The following is a 22,209-nucleotide window of genomic DNA, read 5'->3' as shown; positions in this document are numbered from 1 at the left end:
TATGGGAGGTTCCTGACTCTGTTCTGGGGACTTTTCTTGGGTCACTTCTGGTACGCTGTTTAAGAATTTTTGACTGTTAAGTTGATGTGAGGGGACCACACATGCATGTATGTCTCTATATTTTTTTTTACAAAAACTTATATATATATATATATACACGTTTGTTTGTTTCATGAAAGAACAATGTACGCTGACGTTTTAAGACATAGCAGAATAACGTGTCGGATTCCATAACAGACGGTTGTGAGCCTCAATGTGGTTGCTGGCAATTGAACTAGGGAACTCTGGAAGAGCAGTCAGTGCTCTCAGCATTTGTCCACCTCTCCAGTCCCTGTTTTCATATCTTGAAGAAACAGATCTTTACAATTTTCACTAAAGGGGAAAAAGGAAACTTTCTTAAGGCTGGTGGAGCCTGTCCAAGTTTCTGAAGATGCCGATATGACTGGCAGGAACTAGTAAGATAAACAATTCAAAATATTTAGGGAACAAGGAGATCTATAAACCTGTTAAGTAGCAATTTATACTTATGAACAAAATGAATACCGATAAACAAAAGAAAACATTTTCCTACAGAAATGCTAGCTTTTATGAGAGAAAATTGCATCCAGAGAGCCACATTTGAAGCCATGAATCAAGTTCTTGAGCTCATCTGCCTGAAAAATGATTGCATGATTGACATCATGCAGGGACACACTGGCTATACCTGGAAGACAATGGCATTTTTGTTATAGTCCTTAAGAAAGGGTAAATGAAGAAATAAGGCAATCATGTAAGCTCTACTATGAGATATATTCCCCCCCCATGTTATTATTGTTTCCTACTTCCTGCGTTTTTGTTAATTCACTACCATTATAATATAAGATAAAGTCTCAAGGATAATTAAAGGAGAAACAGATCCAAGTTGCCCTAGGTATTGAACCTGTCTGACCTCATTACACACCTCAGCATTCTTTCTTGACTTTCAATGCTTATTGGATTTGATCCTGCCTGATTCTGCCATCCAGAGGAAGGTGATTCACTCAAAGTGAGCATGTCAAGCTTTCTCTGTGGACCTGTGTAGTCTGGTTGATATCATCCTGTCTGGGTGGTATATTTTAGGGGGAGAATACCCAGAGTTCACAGAAGGAAATTTTCCATTTGCTTCACAGCTCTGGTACACCCATTAAAGCAGTCATGAGAAGTATCTTTGGAAAAGAAAAGGTATGACATATATTTAATCATGCACATCCATATTTATGACACTAATCGTTGTAAGCCTTTCCAAGGGACTCCCTTTTGAAGAATGTTTTCTCTAAGATCCCTTCAGTAATCATTTGGATTCTAACGCCTATTAGCTACATAATCATAAAAAGTTACTGATAGTTCTAAGCTTTGGTGACCCTATTCATATGCTGAGGACCCTCACTGAGACATGTTGAGGGATAACAAGACTATTTGACATTACGTGGTATCATATAATGGAAGCCTAAAAATGAGAGTCAACTAAGAGAGCTGGACACATTTCTGAGGGGAAAAAGAATGAAGGAAATCTCCATATAGGCAGACAGAATTTTCTTTGTCATTTTAATGAAATTTTCCAACTCTCCTATCATTTAAGATCAAAGTATGTGGAGTGGAATCTGGTTTCAGCACTATCCCTGTCATATATCAGCTACCATGTTTCTCGTCTTGCTTGGCTATCATTTCTAGATTATAAAGAGACAGCTTAGTCACAAGATATTGTAACCACTATTTTGATATAATCCAATATACTACATGGATTAATATTGAAGGTATTTTGTACTGGTTAATACGACAGGTTCATTCATGGTTTAAATGGAAATTCTAGTTCCAACACTCATCTGAGTCATTTGGGAAAAGTTATTTGAGATGGTTAATTATACTAAGGTTTCAGATAAAATAGTAGCTGTAGTCATTTGAATGAGAATAGCCCATAAAGGCTCACATGTTTGAATAGTTGGTCTCCAGGCAGTAGAACTGTTTAGAATTAAATCAGAAGGGTGGCCTTGTTAGAGGAGGTGCGTCATTAGGAGCCAGTTGAAAAGTTTTTAAAGACTAAATCTTTCCTAGTTAGCTTGTGCTTCAAGAAATAATTTGTTAGCTACTGTTCACATGCCATAACTGCCTTCCTGTAGCCATACACCCTGACAAGATGGTCAGGTACTACTCTCCAAAACTATTAGCCACAAAGAAACTCCTTATTCTTTAAATTGCCGAGGTAATAGTGCCATATTATAACAATGCTAAAGTAACTGAGTCAGAGACTGACCTCTGAACACATTCGTGAATTTGTGTTCAAAAGTGTTCGCCTGAAATAGAAACGTCTAGATAGAACGCAAAGGCACCATTCCATGGAACAGGGTCCCAGACTGAAGGAAAGGGGAAAGTAAGTAGATTTATCTTTCTGCTTCCTGACTTCAGACACAGTAGAAGCAACTACCTCCTTGTCTGGCCAACATATCCTTCCCTGAGATATAAAATGTATAGTAATGTTGTAAACCCAAAGAAACCCTGAGTTTTCTTTTGTCAGGGATTTTATACATCAATTAAAAAATTAACTAACTGTTATGTAAGAGCTCCAGCCTGAAATGCCACATTGATGGACCAGAATATTATAAATAATATTACATGGAGGTTTTGTTTATTAAAAGTGAAGTTGAGAAAAACTGCTTAGAATGTTATCTGGTATACAATAGCACCAAAACAGACCATTGAAAAAAGCATAAATTTTATTTTCCCGAGAGGAAGCATCATTTCTGTAGATCTACTTGCTATTGAACGGTGTCTTGCATAATTGTCCATCTATTCTGATAATATCCATTGGGAAAATTATGTCAATATTCTTATTCCACACTACAATGATGCATGAAACCCTGCAATTTCGTGGAGAAGAAAGAGGTAGACAAGGGTCCTATTGAAAGAGAAAGATTTTCTGGATACAAGGATGAAGACTGAGAACATGAGTACAGGGGCATGCAGCCCAAGCATGTACTCTCTTCCAGCGTTTTCATGTGCTAAGTTCAACCTCAGAGGATTCAACGAGACACATTCAGTCCCTGGTGACATCATTCCCCTGCATAGATACACAATATGACTCACCACAGTTTTAGATAACGGTTGGTAAGAACTTTAAAAGGGAGTAGGAGGGTAGACAATGAAAGAAGCTCCTAACAGGAATGGAAGTAGTCAGTGCTGCCCTATGAAGGTTGGGGAACACTGTTGGCCTGGCAGTCTGAGAGCTATGTTCTGTGATGCTCACACTGCTCTCCTGACACACACACACAAAGGAGGCAATACTTAATAAGTATAGTGTGGGGACAGTTTTTATATTTTCTAACTTGCATTGTAAGAAAAATAAACCTTTTCTTCTTTTTTCTTTTTCTTTTTTTTTAATTTGTCCAGAATTTTTGGAGTTTGACTTGTGGTCGCACTTCTTATAGATTTATTATGCAAACTCAAAGGAATATAAAGGATATAGAGCTAGGAACATAGATTGGTGGTAGGCGGCTTGCTTAATATATATGAGGCCGTAAATTCAGTTCCCAGTACCAGAAAACAACATCGCCAAACCCTAAAATACTTGGATTAATGAGATGGTTCTTCACACAAAGACATTCACTTCTTACAAAGCCTGAAGACATGACTTCAATTCCCAGGTCTCAGACAAAAGGAGGGAACTGATTCCCAGTGAATGACCTCTAACCTCTGCACCTGCAGCTATACAGCAGTACACAAAGTCCCAGTCCACAGTTTCCTATGCATACCAGGAGGTCTACTCCAACCCAAGACACCAAGTTCAGCCACCAACACAGACAACCAGAGAGAAACAGGCAAGTTCAGGAAAATAATCCACAGAAGCCACTGCAATATGCCACCACTGGAATACAGTTCTCCTACTTCATCAAGCCCTGAATATCCTAACACCCCTGAAGAGCAAGACTATAACCATAAACCCCATGTCATGAAGACGATAGAGGCCTTTAATGGAGATAAAAAGAATTCCTTTAAAAAATATAGGAAAGCAAAAAGAGGTGTAAGCCTATAAAGAGAAGACAAATAAATCCCTTAAAAATACAGGAAAATATAAATAAACAGGGAAAGGAAATGAATAAAATGGTCCACGACCTAAAAATGGAAATAGAAGCAGTAAGGAAAATAGGAATGGAGACAACCCTGGAGACAGAAAACCTAGAAAAGAGAACTGGACGTACAGATACAAGCAAAAGCAACAGAATACAAGAGATGCAATAGAGAACTGCAGGCATACAAGATACTAAAGAAATGATAGATTAGTAAAGGAAAACACCAAATGTAAAAAGTTCCTAGCTCTGGGGCTGGAGAGATGGCTCAGAGGTTAAGAGCACTGTCTGCTCTTCCAGAGGTCCTGAGTTCAATTCCCAGCAAACAACTTGGTGGCTCACAACCATCTATAATCAGGTCTGGTGCCCTCTTCTGGCCTGCAGGCATACATGCAGGCAGAAAGCTGTATGATGTATACATACATACATACATACATACATACATACATACATACATACATAAAGTAAATAAATAAATGTAAAAAAAAAGTTCCTAGCTCAAAACATCCAGGAAATTTGGGACACTTTGGAAAGCTCAAACAAAGAATCATAGGAGTAGAAGAGATGATGATTCTCGGTACCAACTGCCAGAAGATATCTTTAACAAAATCCTAGAAAAAACATTCCCAAACTAAAGGAAGAAATTGTACCAGAAAGGAAAGTCCTTCCACCACATAATAATCAAAACACTAAATGGATAGAACAAGGAAGAGTACTCAAAGCTGCAAAGGACCAAGGACAAGTAGGCAATAACAGTATCAGAATTACACTTGACTTCTCCAAAGAGACTCTAAAAGATAAAAATTCGGGACATATTTCTTGCTGATCCTAAGAAAAGGCAGGCGCCACCCCAAAATACAATACTCAGCAAAACACTCAATCATCATAGAAATAGAAACCAAGAAATTCCATGACAAAACAAATTTTAAACAATATCTTTCTACTATTCCAGTCCTAAAGAGTGTACTAGAAGTAAAACTCCAACACACGAGGATAACTACACCTGAGAAAATACAAGAGATTAATGATCACACACACAGACACACACACACACACACACACACACACAAACACTCAGACACACACACACACAAACACTCAGACACACACAGAGAGAAAGAGAGAGAGTGAGAGAGAGAGAGAGAGAGAGAGAGAGAGAGAGAGAGAGAGAGAGGAGAAGAGAATTACATACACACACTAACACCCCCAACATCAACATCAAAATAATAGCAACTAACCATCATTGGTCCTTAACATCTCTCAATGTCAAATCACCAATAAAAATAGACACAGACTAACAGACTGAAACCTAAAACAAGATTGAGCATTCTACTGCATACATGAAACAAAACGCAGCAAAACAGTGGACACTATATCAGACTATAAAGCTATAAGATGATTTTCCAAGCAAGTGGACCTGAGAAATATGATGGAATTACTATTGTAATATGTAATAAAATAGACTTCCAACCAAATTTAATCAAAGGAGAGGAGGAAAGACATTCCATACTCTTCAAAGGAAAAATCTACCAAGATGAAATCTCAATTCTGAACATCTATGCCCAATTGCAAGGGCAGTCAGATTCATAAAAGACACTTTACTAAAGCTCAAATACACACTGAACAGCACACAATAATAACGGTGAACTTCAACACTCCACTCTCATCAATAGACAGGTGAGTGAAACAGAGAAACAATGAAAATTACAGAGACTATAAACCTAATGGATTAACAAATACTACAGGACATTTCACCCGAACATAATGGAATGTACCTTCTTATCACTCACAGAACCTTCCCAAAATCGACAATATATTGAGCATAAAAGGAACCTCCATAAATACAAGATTAAAATAACCCCATGCATTCTATCAGATCAGCACAGATTGAATGTGGACGTCAACAACAACAGAAACAGCAAACACACACACACCCAGGATAACTGAACGGCTCTCTATCCAATGATCATTTGGTTAGAGAAAAACATTAAAAAATGAAAGACTTTTCAGAATCCAATGATAATGAAAGCACAATATACCCAAACTTACAGCACACAGTAAGAAGTGTGGTAAGAGGAACAGTAATAGCACTGTGTGCCTTCATAAGGAAAATGGAGAGATCTCATACTAGCAATGTAAGGCCACACCTGAAAGCTCTAGAAGAAAAAGAAACAAAAAGAGCCAAGAGGAGTCTATTGGTTCAGGTTCTCTCCTCAGGGATTCTTATGTGTGGTGCCCTTTAGGATATCTGCCCAGTTTGCTTGATAACAGAGATGGAGACACTTGTCTCTCTCCTCTGTTAGTGAAAGAAAACAGCAAAAGGATCAGGAATGTTTATTTAAGCTTCAGGAAGAAAATTTAAGGAGAATATACCTAAATACTCAGCTGTTTCCTGACAGGCGTAGGAGGCATTTCACCACAAATTTTATATCCTGTGAGGCAAAGTGCTGGTTAGAAGATGACCTGTTTCAATCTGATGACACTTGACATCATGCTACCACCATTGGCAAAAATATGAACTCTAATGGCAGTAAGTGCAGATCCCTTGAGACCGCTGCAGGGGGGAAAATCTGATTATCTTCTATGTCCAGAAATGTCTGTGTAGAGTACCTTCAGGGAGTTCAGCTGAAAACGGTCCAGACCCAGGGCTCTCTTGAACAGTATTTAGTGCTCGGCCTGTTGAGGGTTGAGTCAACAGATTATAGTTTTGTGGATTATTAAATACAGCCTGGGACGGGCGATGCTGAACAAGAGTTAGGAATTAACATGAAGAGAGTCAATGCTACATTGATGAAAACTGAGGTGATAGCAGTTCACATGGCTGTTTAGCTAGAGTCCACCAACAGCAGGCCAGCACCTATCAAGTCATGGTTCATATCGGCACTTCCCGAGAAGTGTTTTCAGAAACAGGCAGCTTTATACAATGACTCTGGAGTCCTTCAGTCAGTGTTGCCTGCTTTTCTTACCCCTATCACAAGGTATATGACAAAAGTGCCTTAATGAGGAAGGATTTATTTTGCTTCCTAGTTTCAAAAGGTTCAGTACTGTGTCAGGGAAGACATAGTGGTTAGAGCATGTGGCCTGTGGTGATGGGAACCAAAGCTTAGGAGATTGTTTACCTGAGACTTGTTTACGAAGCAGAAGGCTCAAGCTGGCATCAGAGCCAGGTTATACCTCAAAGTCTATCCTCCAAGATACCTGTTTTCTCCAGCTAGGCTCTGCTCCTACATATGCCCCAACTTACCAAACTAGTATTGTTATGGTGTCCCCTTGTATCTAACATAATGTAATCATAAAGTTAATGCAGAAAAGTTTATTGTAATAAGCCACTGCAGAGATGCAGACAGGAATCTGGAGATAAACTCTGACCCTGAGTCAGAATGTTATAGAATTTTTAATCAAATATCAACATCGGCTGTCATCATCTGTGCCACATTGCAGTTTCATTGTCTGTCAATCAGGACTGTACTAGGAACATTTCTTCGTGGTACATTTATGCTTGTCTCATTGGTTGGCTTGCTCAACTGCAGGAGAGTGGTTTGCCCAGCATTCATATCTCAACTTGCCAACCAAGATGACACTCATTCAGGTAGGGCTTGGGAAGTGAACCTTTGACACCTGTTCAGAATGCAAGTTTTATTCAAAATCAAATTGTAGTCTGCAGCTGGAGCTGACCCTGTGCCAGAGCTCTCTGTACCCAGATCCTACCGGGAAACAGCTGGTCTCCCAGGAGTGCTGACACACAGGCTTAGAGGAGGGCCAAGCCACTGTCACAGACAGCAAGACCAGCTAACACCAGAGATAACCAGATGGCCAGACAAGTGTAAGGACCTAAGCAACAGAAACCAAGGCCACTTGGCATCATGAGAACCCAGTTCTCCCAACACAGAAAGCCTGGATACCCAAACACACTGGAAAAGCAAGATTCTGATTTCAAATCACACCTCGTGATGAAGTTAGAAGACTTTAAGAAGGATATAAATAATTTCTTTAAAGAAATACAGGACAATACAGGTAAACAGGTAGAAGACTTTAAAAAGGAAATACCAAAATTCCTTAAAGCAAGACAGGAATACACAACCAAACATGTGAAGGAATGGAGCAAAACCACCAGGATCTAAAAATGGAAATAGAAACAATAAGGAAATCACAACGGGAGACAACCCTGGAGATAGAAAACCTAGGACAGAGATGAGGAGTCATAGACGTAAGCATCACAATAGAAAGTGAGAGATAGAATAGAGAACCTTGGGTACAGAAGAAACCATAGAAAACATTAACACAGCAGTCAAAGAAAATGCAAAACACAAAAATATCCTAAGCCAATACATCCAGGTAATTCAGAACACAATGAGAAGATCAAACCTGAGGATATTAGGTGTAGAAGAGTGAAGTTTCCCAACTTAAAGAGCCAGTAAATATCCTCGAGAAAATTATAGAAAAAATTTCCCTATCAAAAACAAAGAAATGCCCATAAGCATACAAGAAACCTACAGAACGCCTAATAAATTGGACCATAAAAATTGCTCAAAACTCCAAATGCACTAAACAAATAAAGAATATTAAAATTAGTAAGGGACAGACCTATCAGAACCACACCAGACTTTGACAGCCAAGCAGCACTTTGCCAGGCATGCAAGGGATGGTCCAGGCTCTAATATCCAGATGGAAATTGTTAATGGAGGAAAAAATGTCTGCTTCTGGAAATTAGATGTCAGGCTCTGTTCTGCCAAGGGCATGAGATTCAAAAGAAGAAACTCCATCTTTGGAGCTAATGGGAAAGTTACTGTGACAGTTACTGGACTCAAACCTCATAAAGTGATCAGAAGGATCAGTGGTCTGAATGTTCTTCATGTTTGTTCTACTCAACACTAAAGACAGGAAACATCCATATCTCTAGAGTCCAACACAGGGATCCCAGTGCAAGTTATATGACAGGATATCGGGCAGAAAGTGTTAGTGCAGAGGATGAGTGACAAGTTAGAGATGTCCTGCCAAGGTGCTTCTTCCCACCAACATGCACACACACACACACACACACACACACACACACACACTCTCACACACACATTACAATGACCGTTGATCTATCTCAGGGTAGGCTCACGGAATTATATATACGGACAGATAACTTCTAATTTCGAAGAGAAGCCACTGAGAATCCAGGAAGTTAACCAAGATAGCAGAGGTCTCTCAACCTAGTGTTCCTTCTACATTGCACCATTTTCAGGTTTCTATTTATAAATATTTCACTGTCATAATGAAGAGAAATCCAAGAGTTTGAAGCTTTGATTATATGAATTAAACTTTAATTATATCAATAAAATTGACACAATCTCATAATCACTTACGTGTAATGGATAAAGCTAAAGAATTTTGAAACCCACCTATGCAAATACACACATAGTAAGTCTCTCCTTCCTACCCTTGAGGACAATCTTTTGTAGCACTTTCCTTTACTTTTTTTAAATGTACCATATGCACTGCAAGATGATCCAATACTTATTAGTACATAGGAATCAACTATATCCTTTTCAGGTTTATATTACTGCACAGGCATGGACCTGCTATTGCCCACTCATCCATTCTAACAACCATGAACAGAGATGGTTTAAAACAGCGCTACAAAGTAAGTCCTTACCACAGGCACACATACTTCAGCACACCACTGACCCTGCCATATAATGAGACTCCTAGAGATAAACGAGATGGGGGATGAGCTGCAAGCATTTCCCAGGCTGCCATGGGATCAACATGGTCTTGGTGCCTCCTCATCTCTTGGAGGTTTCTCCTGACAAACTTGTTCTTAGCAAAGTGGAAATGAGAGAAAATATTTTCTTGATTAAATAATGCCACATTCACAAACACAGATGGGTATTGAAAATCATGCTAGAAGTGCCATAAGCTTGTGTACAAAGAAAAGAATTTGATTCGTGCCCTTCGTCCTACCTCAAAATATAAGCCTTATATTCCTACAACAGGATCTAAGAGCTCCTGTGAGAGAAGCACTCCTTTGATAAAAGTCCCAGGGCTGTAAGAAGGTTCCTGTGAAGTGGAAATGCCCAGTTGCAGAAGAGAGACACAGAAAGCGAAGGATCACAGAGGCAAAATACTAGTCTGAACTAAGAAGAATTACAGGACGTCAAAAACAGACTCACCATCAAGAGGAAGGATACAAGCAGGCAGTGGGTCTTGAGAGGTAGGGTCTGTACATGACAGTGGGTTGATCCAGAGCATAACTGACAGAGGGCATGATAGGTGGTGGGTGGAATGTTGTGCTTAAGAGTCACAGTGAGTTGGATGATTGTCCTAGTGCCTTCTGTCTTACTATGATAAAATATCTCGACAAAAAGAGACTTGGGGAGAAAGGGTTTGTTTTCACTAACAATTCTAGGTTAAAATCCATCCTTGTGGCAAAGTCTTAGTAGCAAGGGCTTGAGACAGTTGGCCATGTCTCATTCACAGCCAAGAACAGACAAATGGATTTGTGTGTGCTCAGTTGCGCATTGGCTTGACTGTGCTCAGTGCAACCTCTTGACTTACGTAGTTCAATAGCCCTTGCCCAGAGAATGTTGCTACCCTCAACGGGACGGATCTTCCTACACAATTAATTTCATTAAAGCAATCCCCTAAAGTCACGCTTCCAGGATAAACCAATGGACCCAGTCCCTCACTGGCATGCTGCCCTTCTTGGGTGATTCTGTGTTGTGTCAGGTGACAAGGCTGATGGCACATCACAAAGATATTACTTTGCAGGTAAAGGACCCAAAGTCTGGAGAAGTGATGAACATTAGCCCAAGACGACACAGCGACACAGTAAGCTCTGGATATGGACTCTCTCGCTTGGGGTTCCTCAACATTGATTACATAATACTGATTGTGGTAGATTGAATGAGAATGGCTTCTGTAACCTCATGTGGTTCAACACTCACTCACCTATCAGTGGAACTATATGGGAAGGATTTGGAGGTGTGGCCTTGTTGGAGGCAGTATTGCTTCTTACAATGGGCTTTGTAGGTTCCAAAGGACCATACATTTCCCAGTGACCTCCCTCTGCCTTGCAACTGTGGATAAGGTTTTAGCCCTCAGCTACTGCTCCAGCACCATCTCTGTCTGCCTTGCTGCTGGGATTCTCTCCACCATGATGGTCCTGGACTCTAATCCTATGGAACTGTATTCCCCAATAACTCTTCCTTCTATAAATTACCTTGGTTGTGTTGTCCCTTCACAGCAACAGAAAAGCGACTGACTCTGATAAAATATCTACCTGCTGATGTCCTGGCCACACCCCTGTCAGTTTATTTATTTGGATGTAAGGAAATGAGGAGTCCATGCACCTTGCATTTTAAACTGGAAGGTGGTTGACATGTGCAGCCTACCACGGGAATGAATCTCTGGTAAACTATTTCCATCTCCTGTCCCATAGCCTTGGACTCCCCCATTTACCATGCTGGAGCTGCTTCTGCCTGAGACCTGGAGGACAATTTATTAGACCTTCAGAGGGACATGATCATCTGAGACTTCCTAGCACTCTTAATGATACAGCCACACCCACTGGCATCTGCCTCCCTTGAGGGAGACTGCAAGAATTCAGAAACTTATTTTACTGGTTGCCATGGCAATTCTTTGCAGTGTCAGCAGAAATACTCCACAAGACACACAAGCTAGTAGAAGCCTCCCCCAAGTCTTCAGCTCAGAATCTCTCTCAGCCCTAGCCTCAAGCACTGTATTGCGGAGCCTTGACTCTGAAATGCAACAAAATAACCACACACTCTGGGATTCTTTGCTATACCCTCCTCTTCATAGGGCTCAGAAGTGAAACATTGTAACCGCCTATCCAGCTGGAACAGGCATGGGGGCAGATGGAATTGAAAAGTTCTTTCACCACTGATCCTCCTTGTATAGACTCCAAAGCTCCTGGTTTCTGTATCCCTCCAATTGCTAAAGCAACTCTAATCCCCCAGAATCCTGACCAGGTTTGTTCCTAATCTCACTGTTTTCCAAGCTCTCAATTTGATTTTTATTTAATTCCCTGTGTCGGTATGGACACATGGAGTTCAGGGGATAACCTAAGGTGTCGGCCCATATTCTCCTTCTTCCTTGTTTGAATAAGGTCTCTTTGTTTTTTGCTACTTCACATAGGCTAGATTCTGGGTCTGCTCCAGTCTCTACCTCACATCTTGCCTTTGAAGACCTGGGATTGCAGGAGTGCTACCGAGCCTGAATTTTTACCTGAGTTCTGAGGATGCTGATCCAAGTCCTCATGCAAGTGCTCTATTCATTAACGCAATTCCCCATCCCATAATTCATCTGTAGTCATGTAGATCTTTAAAATATTGAAAAAAAACCTTCCTATCATCTTAAAATTCTTGCCATGTATAGAAAACAGAACAGTCCTACCCTCATTGACAAGCAAAGCCAAGCTATAGCCCAGTAAACCCAGAGCTGTTGGGAGTTAGAACCCAGGTTCCAGTCACAGCTCTGTCAATTGCAAGCTGTGCATATGAAATGTGAAACACTTGCAAGCTGTAAACCTTACACTAGAGAGCTCGTGTCTGGAATAGTTTGTTGTTAAAGAGCCAGCTCACTTTTTTAGACCTGATAAGAACAGCTTCTGGGTTCTTTTCCAATATAACTCTCCTTTTCAGATGCTACTGCTACCACCATCTTTTGGGGTGTGATTTTTTTATGGAGTGAGGATGGGATGTGTACACCTGTTATCAGGTAGGCATTTGCCTGTGCACAGATCCCTGTTCTAAACTGTTCATTTGCTATTGTATGAGGCAATCTTTCTTTCCTGAATCCATCAAGGTCTTGGAACAAAGCAACAGAAATGATTGGGTGACTAATACAAGAAAGTGGATGCAAGCACGGATGGAGATTCAAAATATCAATCAATCAAAGAAAGAAACAAACAACAAAAGTACTGTGAGGAACAGGGGTAGCCAGAAGGATGAACGTAGAGAAACAAGCAGGAATCATGGGAGCACTAGGTCTGGCCACCATGATTCTGGACTACATGGTCCAGTCTCTTTAGAATGCTGCAGCTGTCACTGTCACCCTGAGTATACTCATGTCCAATCTCTCTCCCTCTTTTGTTACTATTGGTTGAGCTATCATTCTGCTCCTGTGGATTGGATGTGAATGGTAGATGGGCAAACTGTGGAGGGTTCTGCCCCATTGGGAATTGCCAGTCTTTCACACACTGAAAATTCACCCTCAAGAAGATGTGGAGGTACAGGGACTGCTAATACAGTTCAATGGTTAAGAGTACATACTGCTCTTGCAGAGGCCCTGAGTTCAGTTCTAGCACCCAATTGTGGTGGCTTACAATGGCCTGTAACCCCTGCTCCAGGGAACTCCCTCCCCCTGGTCTCTGCAGGAACCTGTACTCAGGTTCAGACGCCTACATACACATAATTAAAAATAACTAAATCTCCTTTGTAAAACATATGGAAATAAAATATAAGTGACATTTTCTAGAAAGCAATCTTTTAACTAGTGCTCTTTTTCCTGCTGACAAAGTTTCAGAAGCAATGATTTGTCCTCTTCTACCTCAGAAGTCCTTGTACAACCTACAGGTCCAAACCCAGTGATTTATGAAATCTGCTGTTTCTCCACATTTAAACACCCTGTCAGGTGAGAACAGTAGGAATAAAGGGATTGTTTCTTTTGAGGGTGATTACTGTTTGCAGACCCCTTTCCTTATTTGAGTTTAGTAGATAAAAATAAAAATTCTAGGTGGTGCTGATCTCCGGTGCATAATGCAAGAATAACATTAATGCAAAACACTTTGTTTTGTGTACTGAACACTGGCCACCATACATTGATAATTCAATGCAAAGCACCACATGCTCCTGCATCTAATCTATACCTTTTAGATGTATAGTGCAATTAAACATGAATACTTGCACAGGAATTTACCCGGCTTCTCATCTCAACCTTTGCCCCATTCCTTCTATCCTTAGAAATGTAAGGTTCTTTAGAATTACCTGTTCTGGCAAGAATTCCCCTTCCAGTTTTCCCCAGCATTTTAACTACTCATTTTGAACACCAGTAGTGTTTTTACAAGTAACTCTATTTAAAGGTCCAGATATTGAAGTTAGAGGTGGATGTGGAGGCACATGCCTTTTAACTCCGAACTCAAGAGACATAGGTAGGTGGATCTGTATGAATTTGAGTCCAGCCTGGTCTTCATAGTGAGATCCAGGCCAAATAGCTACATAGATAAATCCTGTCTCTAAAATCAAACAAAATACTGGTGGACAGAGGAACCTTGAGGGAGATCTGCTTTGGCCTTGTGTAGGACCCTGAGACATAGAAATGACACAGGAGACAGGGCCCTGTCAAATGCCCTCCTAGTCTGTTCTAGATAAGCTTTCCAATTGCCTTGTTTTCTAATACGAAATTTCTTTTAACCTTGTAGTCTTAATTCAAATCTCACAAATCTCCTCTGTACAGAGTCCTGTCATGGTTCGGGCACCACTTTTGTGTTCTTACTACACATCCCTCTCGTTGATATTATCTTTTGGCTGTGTCTTGTATGTAACCAACTCCCATGCCATCCCCATGCCAGGGTAAGATCTTAGCTCTTTTTTGACCTTGTGCTTGTACTCCTGTGACTTTTGCTCACAGCTGCCTCACTGGTCTCTCAGAAGCCCCTACTAAGGACCAGGGGAGTCAGGTGACTTTCTCCAAGCTGGCTTCCTAAAATACTGAACTGCATTATTCCCACTCCTGAGAGGCATCTCACCCCTCTGGGGATGGAGAAAAGGCGTCCATTTGGCCACTCCGGGACAAGAAGAGCAAAACATATACACTGTAGCAACTTTCTCTACCTGGCTGCAGAGGGAAAGCCCACAGGGTGAGAAAGGAGGGGCTGGAGAGGCGGGCCTGGGGGCAGGGCCCTTGTCGCCCCAGCCAATGGGCTTTGCAGCATAAGGAGACATGGCTGCCCAGTGGAGGTGCTCTCATACTGTGCAAGGCAGAGACATAGCTCTGAGGCTGCAGCACTTTCACTGATCCTGTATTTGGCTTTGCCAATCCGAGGTACATGCGGGCCACCTTAGCTGGCATGGTCGGTAAGCCACAGCAAAGTCGACTAGGTGGGTTTTCTGGCCATAAAGAGCACTCGACCTCGAATCCGGGCTGCAGGCGGGCCCTCGCTTGGTGCCACGTCCCTATAAGCTTGCTCTTTTGATAGAAGAATGTTGATAATGCATGTTGGCAGGATGCAGGTTCTCCCTGGGCCCGGAATCCCACTCTCAGGTCCCAGGCTGCTGCTGCCTGGCCCTAGCTCTACTCCCTGAAGAGCTCCGGAGCCCTGGGGCTCACAAAGCTATGACTTCTGTGGTTTTTAACCCAGCATCCAGACCTGTCCCCAGGAAAAGCTTCCTCTGGGATGCTGAGACCACAGCAGGTGTTGGTGATCTGCACTGGATCCCTGCACCTGCTGTGTGCTGATTCCTCAGGACCTGTTGCCTTGGGTCTGGGGCTCAGATCTGTTACGCAGTCTTCTATGTCCAGCTATCCGGAAGCAAAGGAAGAAACCTTGGAGCGTTTTCCTGGCCAGACTAGGAACACAGACTAACACCGACAGAGAGACCTGGTTATTTATTCATGATTTACTTGGGTGTAGGCCAGACACTATGCTCATCTGTAGGGGCCTAAAAGGAATTCCAGGAGTTCCTGGGGCCTAACAGGAATGACAGAATAAGAGGGATTGCAGTGAGGTGTTATGTTATTCAGTATTTGGTTCCTAGTTGGTAAACCTGTTTCAGAAGGATAAGGCACTGCTTCTTGGGGAAGAGCGTGTTCCTAAGGTTGGTTTTATAGTTTTCAAAAGCCCAAGTGATTCCCAATCTGTCTCCACTTGTGGCCCAAGAGACTCTCAGCTATTCCTCTCACTATGCCTTTGCTGTACCACAGTGGACTTGTTCTGTAAGCATGAGTCTGAATTATACGTTATGTTTTATAAATTTGTTGCCTTGGTCATGAAGTCTTATTGGAGCAAAAGAAAGGAAGATGCAGAACTTAGAATCTCTTATCCTACGATGAAGGAGGCTGGGAAATAATTCAAGTTGGTCCAACAGCCACTCTGCTGGTCCTGTGGACAGTGATGGAGGCTGGTATCTACAAGCTAGGAAGCTGTAAACAGCTACATTTTGGGCAACTAGAATAGCAGGACTCTGGCCAGTTAAGGCTGACTGTAAGGCCCTGTAACCCTGGCTTCTGGGCATGAATTCAGGCAGGGAGACGATGGAGTAAAATTTCTCCAGGAATCTCTGAATGCTCTTATCTCTTTGCCACGAACCTGCACTGGTCTCCTGCACTGTCCCCTGTGTCCCCAGTGCTGCTCTTGCTGCACAGCCCTCTGAGGCTCCTCCACTGGCCTCCTTCACAGCCCCCTACAGGCCACAGCGCTGCCCAACCCTATTCTAAGACATCCAAGTGCTGAGCTGTGGGTCAGAGTCACTCGTGTTCTGCACAACCCCTAGACCCCCAGGCTTGCTGTTGGACTGTGAGCAGCTCACTGAGGTTGGGCATCCTCAGTGGCTCCGAGTCTCACAGCCTGGACCCTGTCCAATGCCTGCCCATCTTCTGCTACCTCTCCATCTCTGAGGACCAAAGGAAGGGGGCGCCTGCGAGGGCTTGGGAGAGGTGCTACAGTGCATATTGGTTGGTGGGTGACACTGCAGCAGGCCTACTTGCAGGCCAAGCTGAGCACTTATACTGGAACTCTTTCAGGAGGGGCTCCTTCGGTTCTCTTTGTTTCCAAGTTTCTATTATTATTATTATTTTCATCATCATCATCATCATCATTGCTGCAAAGTGTCATTCTTGTTGAAATGAATGCCAGTGAAATTTTCTTTTGAATGAACAAAATATCCACAAGAGGGCAGTTGTGATGTGGAAAGAACAGAAAATTCCAAACACTTGTTTAGGTTTCAGATGAGTTTGAAACTCTAGTTTTAAAAGAAAAAAGAGCCAAGCACCAGCAGCTATCAGCCACCATTCCATCTCTTCTCTCACCTGACAGCCTTAGTTACAGTCCAGATGTGAGAACTCTTACATTGGAAGGGTTTCCAAGACCAGTGTGAGCCAGCAGGCTGCCACCTCCCTAAACTATAAGTTTCTAGAATTGAAATTAATGCCCAGAACTTTCCTTGATAGGAGTATCTCGCAGCCTACTTCATGGTGGTTGTTTACCTTGTTTATGTTTTTTAACAAAGTTCTATATGTTTGGGTATGGGGGAGATCTTGCATTCCAAAGTTTCATTATAGTCTCACTGCCAGCACTCAGTGGGTGTTTAGCTTAGAACCATTTCCTCTGCTCTCTGGAAGCCTTGGGTAGAGTTCAGTTCATAGTCGTTGGGAAATAAATGCTTCATTTTTAGCTCTTTTTAGTTGATCTGCACCTCAACTAATATGAAAAAAGATTTAACTTATTTATTATCTTGTGAAAAGTATACACTGAGGATACTGTTCAATTGTGTTTATCAAGTATGATGAAAGCAATAGATATATGTTTTATTTTGTTAAATTATCATTGCCATTATTAATTGGCAAAATGAGGAATGTGTTCTTTTCACAGTAATATATGCATTTTGTAACTTCACTTGGTTATTTTATTGGAAATGAGTTAGAAAAACCTTTATTTAAGAGATTGTATGCAATATTTATTTTATTGATTTTTTTACTTCTTTATGTAAACTTTAAAAGTTTGAATGGTTTCTTTACAGAAATCTACCTAGATGCTGTGGAAGTAGTTTGAGGAACACTGTATGCTCTTTTTCTTCTTTTCTTTTTTTGAATGTATAATGCCTGTAGCTTATCCAACTTTAAACAATAAAAGAATGGCCATAGACTCTGCAGTCAGGTCACGTGGAGAATGCTTCTCTCATTTGAGCTTTATATAGAAGCAAGGAAAAAAAGTTTCTTGATTTTACCAGCTCTAGTGTGATGTTGAGGCTAAGACAGGTAGCAATAATGCGGAAATGGTCTCAGTGCCTTCATTGGGCCTGAACTTACCTTAAATCTTCCTCAACCAAACAAGGACTTCATTAGTGCTTGACAATTTGAATGAGGGATGTGTTCACCAGCAAAAGAGGAAAAGTCTTTTTTACCACTTTTTACATAGCTATGAGGGGAAGAGACCAGGTCTTTGCACTGAAATGTTGGTGGTACACACATATACCTTGTTTAGTGACAGCCCCAAACTTGTACAATAATATTTCAAATGTAAAAAGGCAGGAAGGTCTCAAGATTTCCCAGATGGCAGATGACCAAGCAATCCCTTAGTTTGTATGTAGGTACAGTTGGAGCACTACATGTGCACTCTGGATTACTTTGACAGAAGTAGGGTTTTGAAAATCATGATATATAATATGTTTAATATAATATAACATATTATATAATATAATATATAATATATTTTGAGGAATCAGTTCACTACAAATTGTGACTGGAAACATTGTACTATACATGTTTGTAGGTTTCCCCCAATAAAGGTTTTTGGAAAAAAATATAAAGCTGGACCTTGCTTGTATTGTCTGTGTGTCTTCCTTAGTGCTCCATCCCAGCAGACTATGGAGTAAAATTTCTCCAGTTATTGCTGAATGCTCTCAGGGAGTTTATCATGTTTGCCATGAACCCTTAGTTCACTGACCCCTGAGTTACAAATGTCCCTGAGAAAATCTGGAGCATTCGCTGGCTTTGAAGACTGGGTTCCCAGGGGATAGAGAATGCCTCCATCCTTTTATACTGTGGATAACACAGTTTTGTTGTTTTCTTGTCTGTGTGTAATGAGCTATAAGTTATTTAACTGTTTCCAAAGTCAGAAGCCCTCCCTCCCTTGTCCTGAAGGCTTCCAGTGCACACGTGTCTGCTTCAGTGGGTAAACTAAACAGAGCACAGGGCATGCATGAGGGGAGCATCTGAGAATGCTACTTCCTAAATATTGACTTTCACCTCAACACAACTTCAAGACTCTCATACCTCATACACACATCTCATATGCACACTATGACACTTTCTGCCTAGGAGAACCCTTATCCCCAAGCAGAGGGAAAAAGTTCAGCTACGCCTCAGAATTTGGTCACATAGGAAAGAAGTTCTGAATTTCTTTATGGAGTGTGTTGTCTATAAAGGGTCCTCTTTGCATCGTGTATAGCACTTGGTATCGGTCACCTTGTCTAGGCCAGGCTCCTTGATGACAAATTGCATGTCATTGAGCTAAGTCACCAATTTTTTTCTGACCTCAGTGCTTTTGTTTTCCCATCACAGAGATTGAAAGAGGATTGATTTTTAAAGCATTTGTAGCTCCAGGTGCTTGGGCCTTAGAGAGGAATGAACTTCAGAATGAATGGGTGGGTTCAGGTTGATGTGGACACCATGTTCAAATAAAGGGGGCTACCACCTCTGTTTCCTTGGGGACTGGGGTTCACAAGGTAATCTCTTTATTTTTTGGATATTCCCTAGAATGTACAGACAATGTCCACTGCACAGAGGTTAACGTCAAGGCTGTCACATTGGAGTGACTTGACAGTGTCACCCATGTACTGAATAATAAGGCTGACATCTAAACTCATCCTGTGGACACAGTGGAGGGCAGCAGATGCACTTGGAGTAGGAGTTGGAAGCAGCTGGAGAATCAGTTGTCGGTAGGGATGCATGGAGCTGCTACTGTCTTGCCTTCAAGGTAACTAACAGGCTATGAGCTGGTATGACTGGGACTGGGGAGTTCCCAGGCATCCTTGCTTGCAGGGTTTATGTCATTCTGCTTGTATACACAACCACAGCACCTGCATGCGAGCTGAAAGTGTATTAGACAATCTTGATAATCAAATGATAGTGCCTGAGGGAATTCCTCTCAGCCAAAACCTGTTAAAAAGCTGATGCTCAGTATACATTTGTGGACATCTAAATCTTGCTATGACCGCTTTGACTATGCTAGTGTTTGAGAAAATTCAGAGGAGAACTAGGCCATCATAGAGTTGGTGCATCCTGCCTGACTCCTCTGACATTTATTCTCATGAATAAACATTGCATACAAAATCCTAAGTGCATAAAGAATGGGGCTGAAGGCTGTAAACACCTGAGTAGAAGATACACCAGGTGTTGCCTACCTCTGTGTGACTTGAGTTTGTTCCTGACACTCTGTGTGTTTAGTGTCCTTCAGTTGTAGGACTCACTCTGCTGACTCTGAGATGACCCAATGAACCTGTTGTGTGGTAGAGGTGGTGGTGAAGACCTTAATTCCAGCAGTCAGGTATAACAGGCAGGTGAAACTGTGAATTTGGGAGCAGCCTGGTCTCCAGTGTGAGATCCAGCACACCCAGGACTACACAGAGAATCCATCTCAAAAAAGAACAAAATAACCAATCAGCCTTTAAGAACAAAATAACCAATCAGCCCTCTGAGGGGTTAGGGAGAATGTGTAGTTCAAGAAAAGATATCTCCAGAGGTCGCCTGATTCACTGTGCTGTTCTGGGCAGTTGTGGAAATAAAAGAAGGAAGACAGGGCCCTCATCTCTCCTCCTCTCCCTCCCACCACCTCTCTCTCTCTCCCTACAACTTCCAATTCCCCATGCCCAGTCTAGTGGTATCTGGAATAACAGGAAGAAATGTGGCTTTGGATAACTAGGATGTTTCAGAGGAAGCACAAAGAACCAAAGGGCTGCTGGAAAGGAGTGTTCCCTTCAGCTGGCTCTTCATCAACTCTGCCCCCTGGGTTTGGGGGAGCCCCAAGTCCCACTCCTGGTGCCCAAGTTGGGGTAGGACTGGGAGTGGGGATGGCATCCCTGAGCAGCCTACAGATCCTGCCCTGCTGCCCCTCCCCTGCAGCCAGCCAGGCCTCTACCAGGCCAAGTGATGATCCCTGTATGAGCGCTACCATGTGGTGGGACTGATGGTTTGCCCAAAGGGAGCGACATTAAATGCATCCAGCAGCAGACCAACACTTACATCATAACTTCCAGCCAGGACTAAGACCTCACCGGTGTTTGAGATCACCAGTGCCTGGGCAACCTGGAATGTCGGCAGGGCTGCAAGGAAGGAGATAGGGAGGTACATTGCCACACATAGTGGCAAGATTCTTGAGTAGAACAGGGATGGTGACTTCCTGGGTGACAGTAAGATTGACTTCATGGCAGTCAGAGTCCATGCAGCCCTGGATAGCCTCTACTCAGATGCCTGGCCGGTGTTTGCTCCAGGCTGTAAGCCACTCTCCACCTTCAGGCACAACAACCTGGGCTGTATAGGTGAGTGTGGCATGAACTCATCTCTGAGGCCCAGCACTTAGGCTAGCAGGGCAGGGACATCAGCTAAGGTGGATATCTGCTTCCAGCAATGGTGTGGGCAGGCAGGACTTGTATTATGGAGTGAGAGGTAAGCCTGCCCACCCCCACTGCTGTAGGAAGACCAGGAACTCCATCTTCACACTGGTGCACTTCTCTTCTGCCTCCTACTACTTTTCTTCAGTCAAAGCATATGCAGAACCCCCAGGTGAGCACTGATCTCCTGCCACCAATGAGGGGTCATAGGCTAACACAGAGGCCGCCCACGTAGCCACTACGGGGTTTCTCTAAACTGAGGTAAGAGGGCCTGCATGCATCGTCTGCTTTGAGAGAAAAGTGACAGCAGCCCTGGTGCCTGGTGGACATAACCTTTTCTGCATGGCAGGTGCAGTATGCATCTGTGAGAGGACAGACCAAGATTGTCCTGTCTGTCACATCACTGCCACACAAGCAATCTGAATATTTTTCCAAATTCCATGTCCCTGGACTCCTGTGTCTGCTCCCTAGGGTACAGCCATGGACCTGTAGCAAGGTGCTGGGCAATAATCACCTCAGTGGGGTGGGGAAGGAGAGGCCTGAGTGGCTACTGATGGGGCAACTTCCAGAGTCTCTGGTTACACTTTGGGAGTGGGCTATACATTTTACTAATGTTACAACTCTGATACATCAACAGACCCTTGAATCCGGAAGCAGCTAAGAGAAGCTTTTGTTTAACTTGAAGTGGCCACCAGGACAACCTGACATTTCCCTTCTCCCTATCTATGTGACATTAGGTCCCTTCCTCTGCAGGGTAAGATCAGGGAGAAATGCCATCTGTAGCTAGGGGTGCTCTT

General features: G+C 42.4%; 1 pseudogene; it reads left to right on the top strand.

Annotated features, from left to right (window-relative positions):
* Nucleotides 1-21,883, top strand: part of LOC148004563 (RNA-binding protein MEX3A pseudogene) — a 39,175-nt pseudogene extending 17,292 nt beyond the window's left edge.
* Nucleotides 21,884-22,209: the final 326 nt, after the last annotated feature.

Source organism: Rattus norvegicus, chromosome 7 (genome assembly GCF_021556685.1).
Source record: "Rattus norvegicus strain SHRSP/BbbUtx chromosome 7, alternate assembly SHRSP_T2T, whole genome shotgun sequence".
Taxonomy (NCBI): Eukaryota; Metazoa; Chordata; class Mammalia; order Rodentia; family Muridae; genus Rattus; species Rattus norvegicus.
The sequence above is the reverse complement of the archived record's forward strand: the minus strand, read 5'-3'. Positions and strand labels throughout refer to the sequence as shown.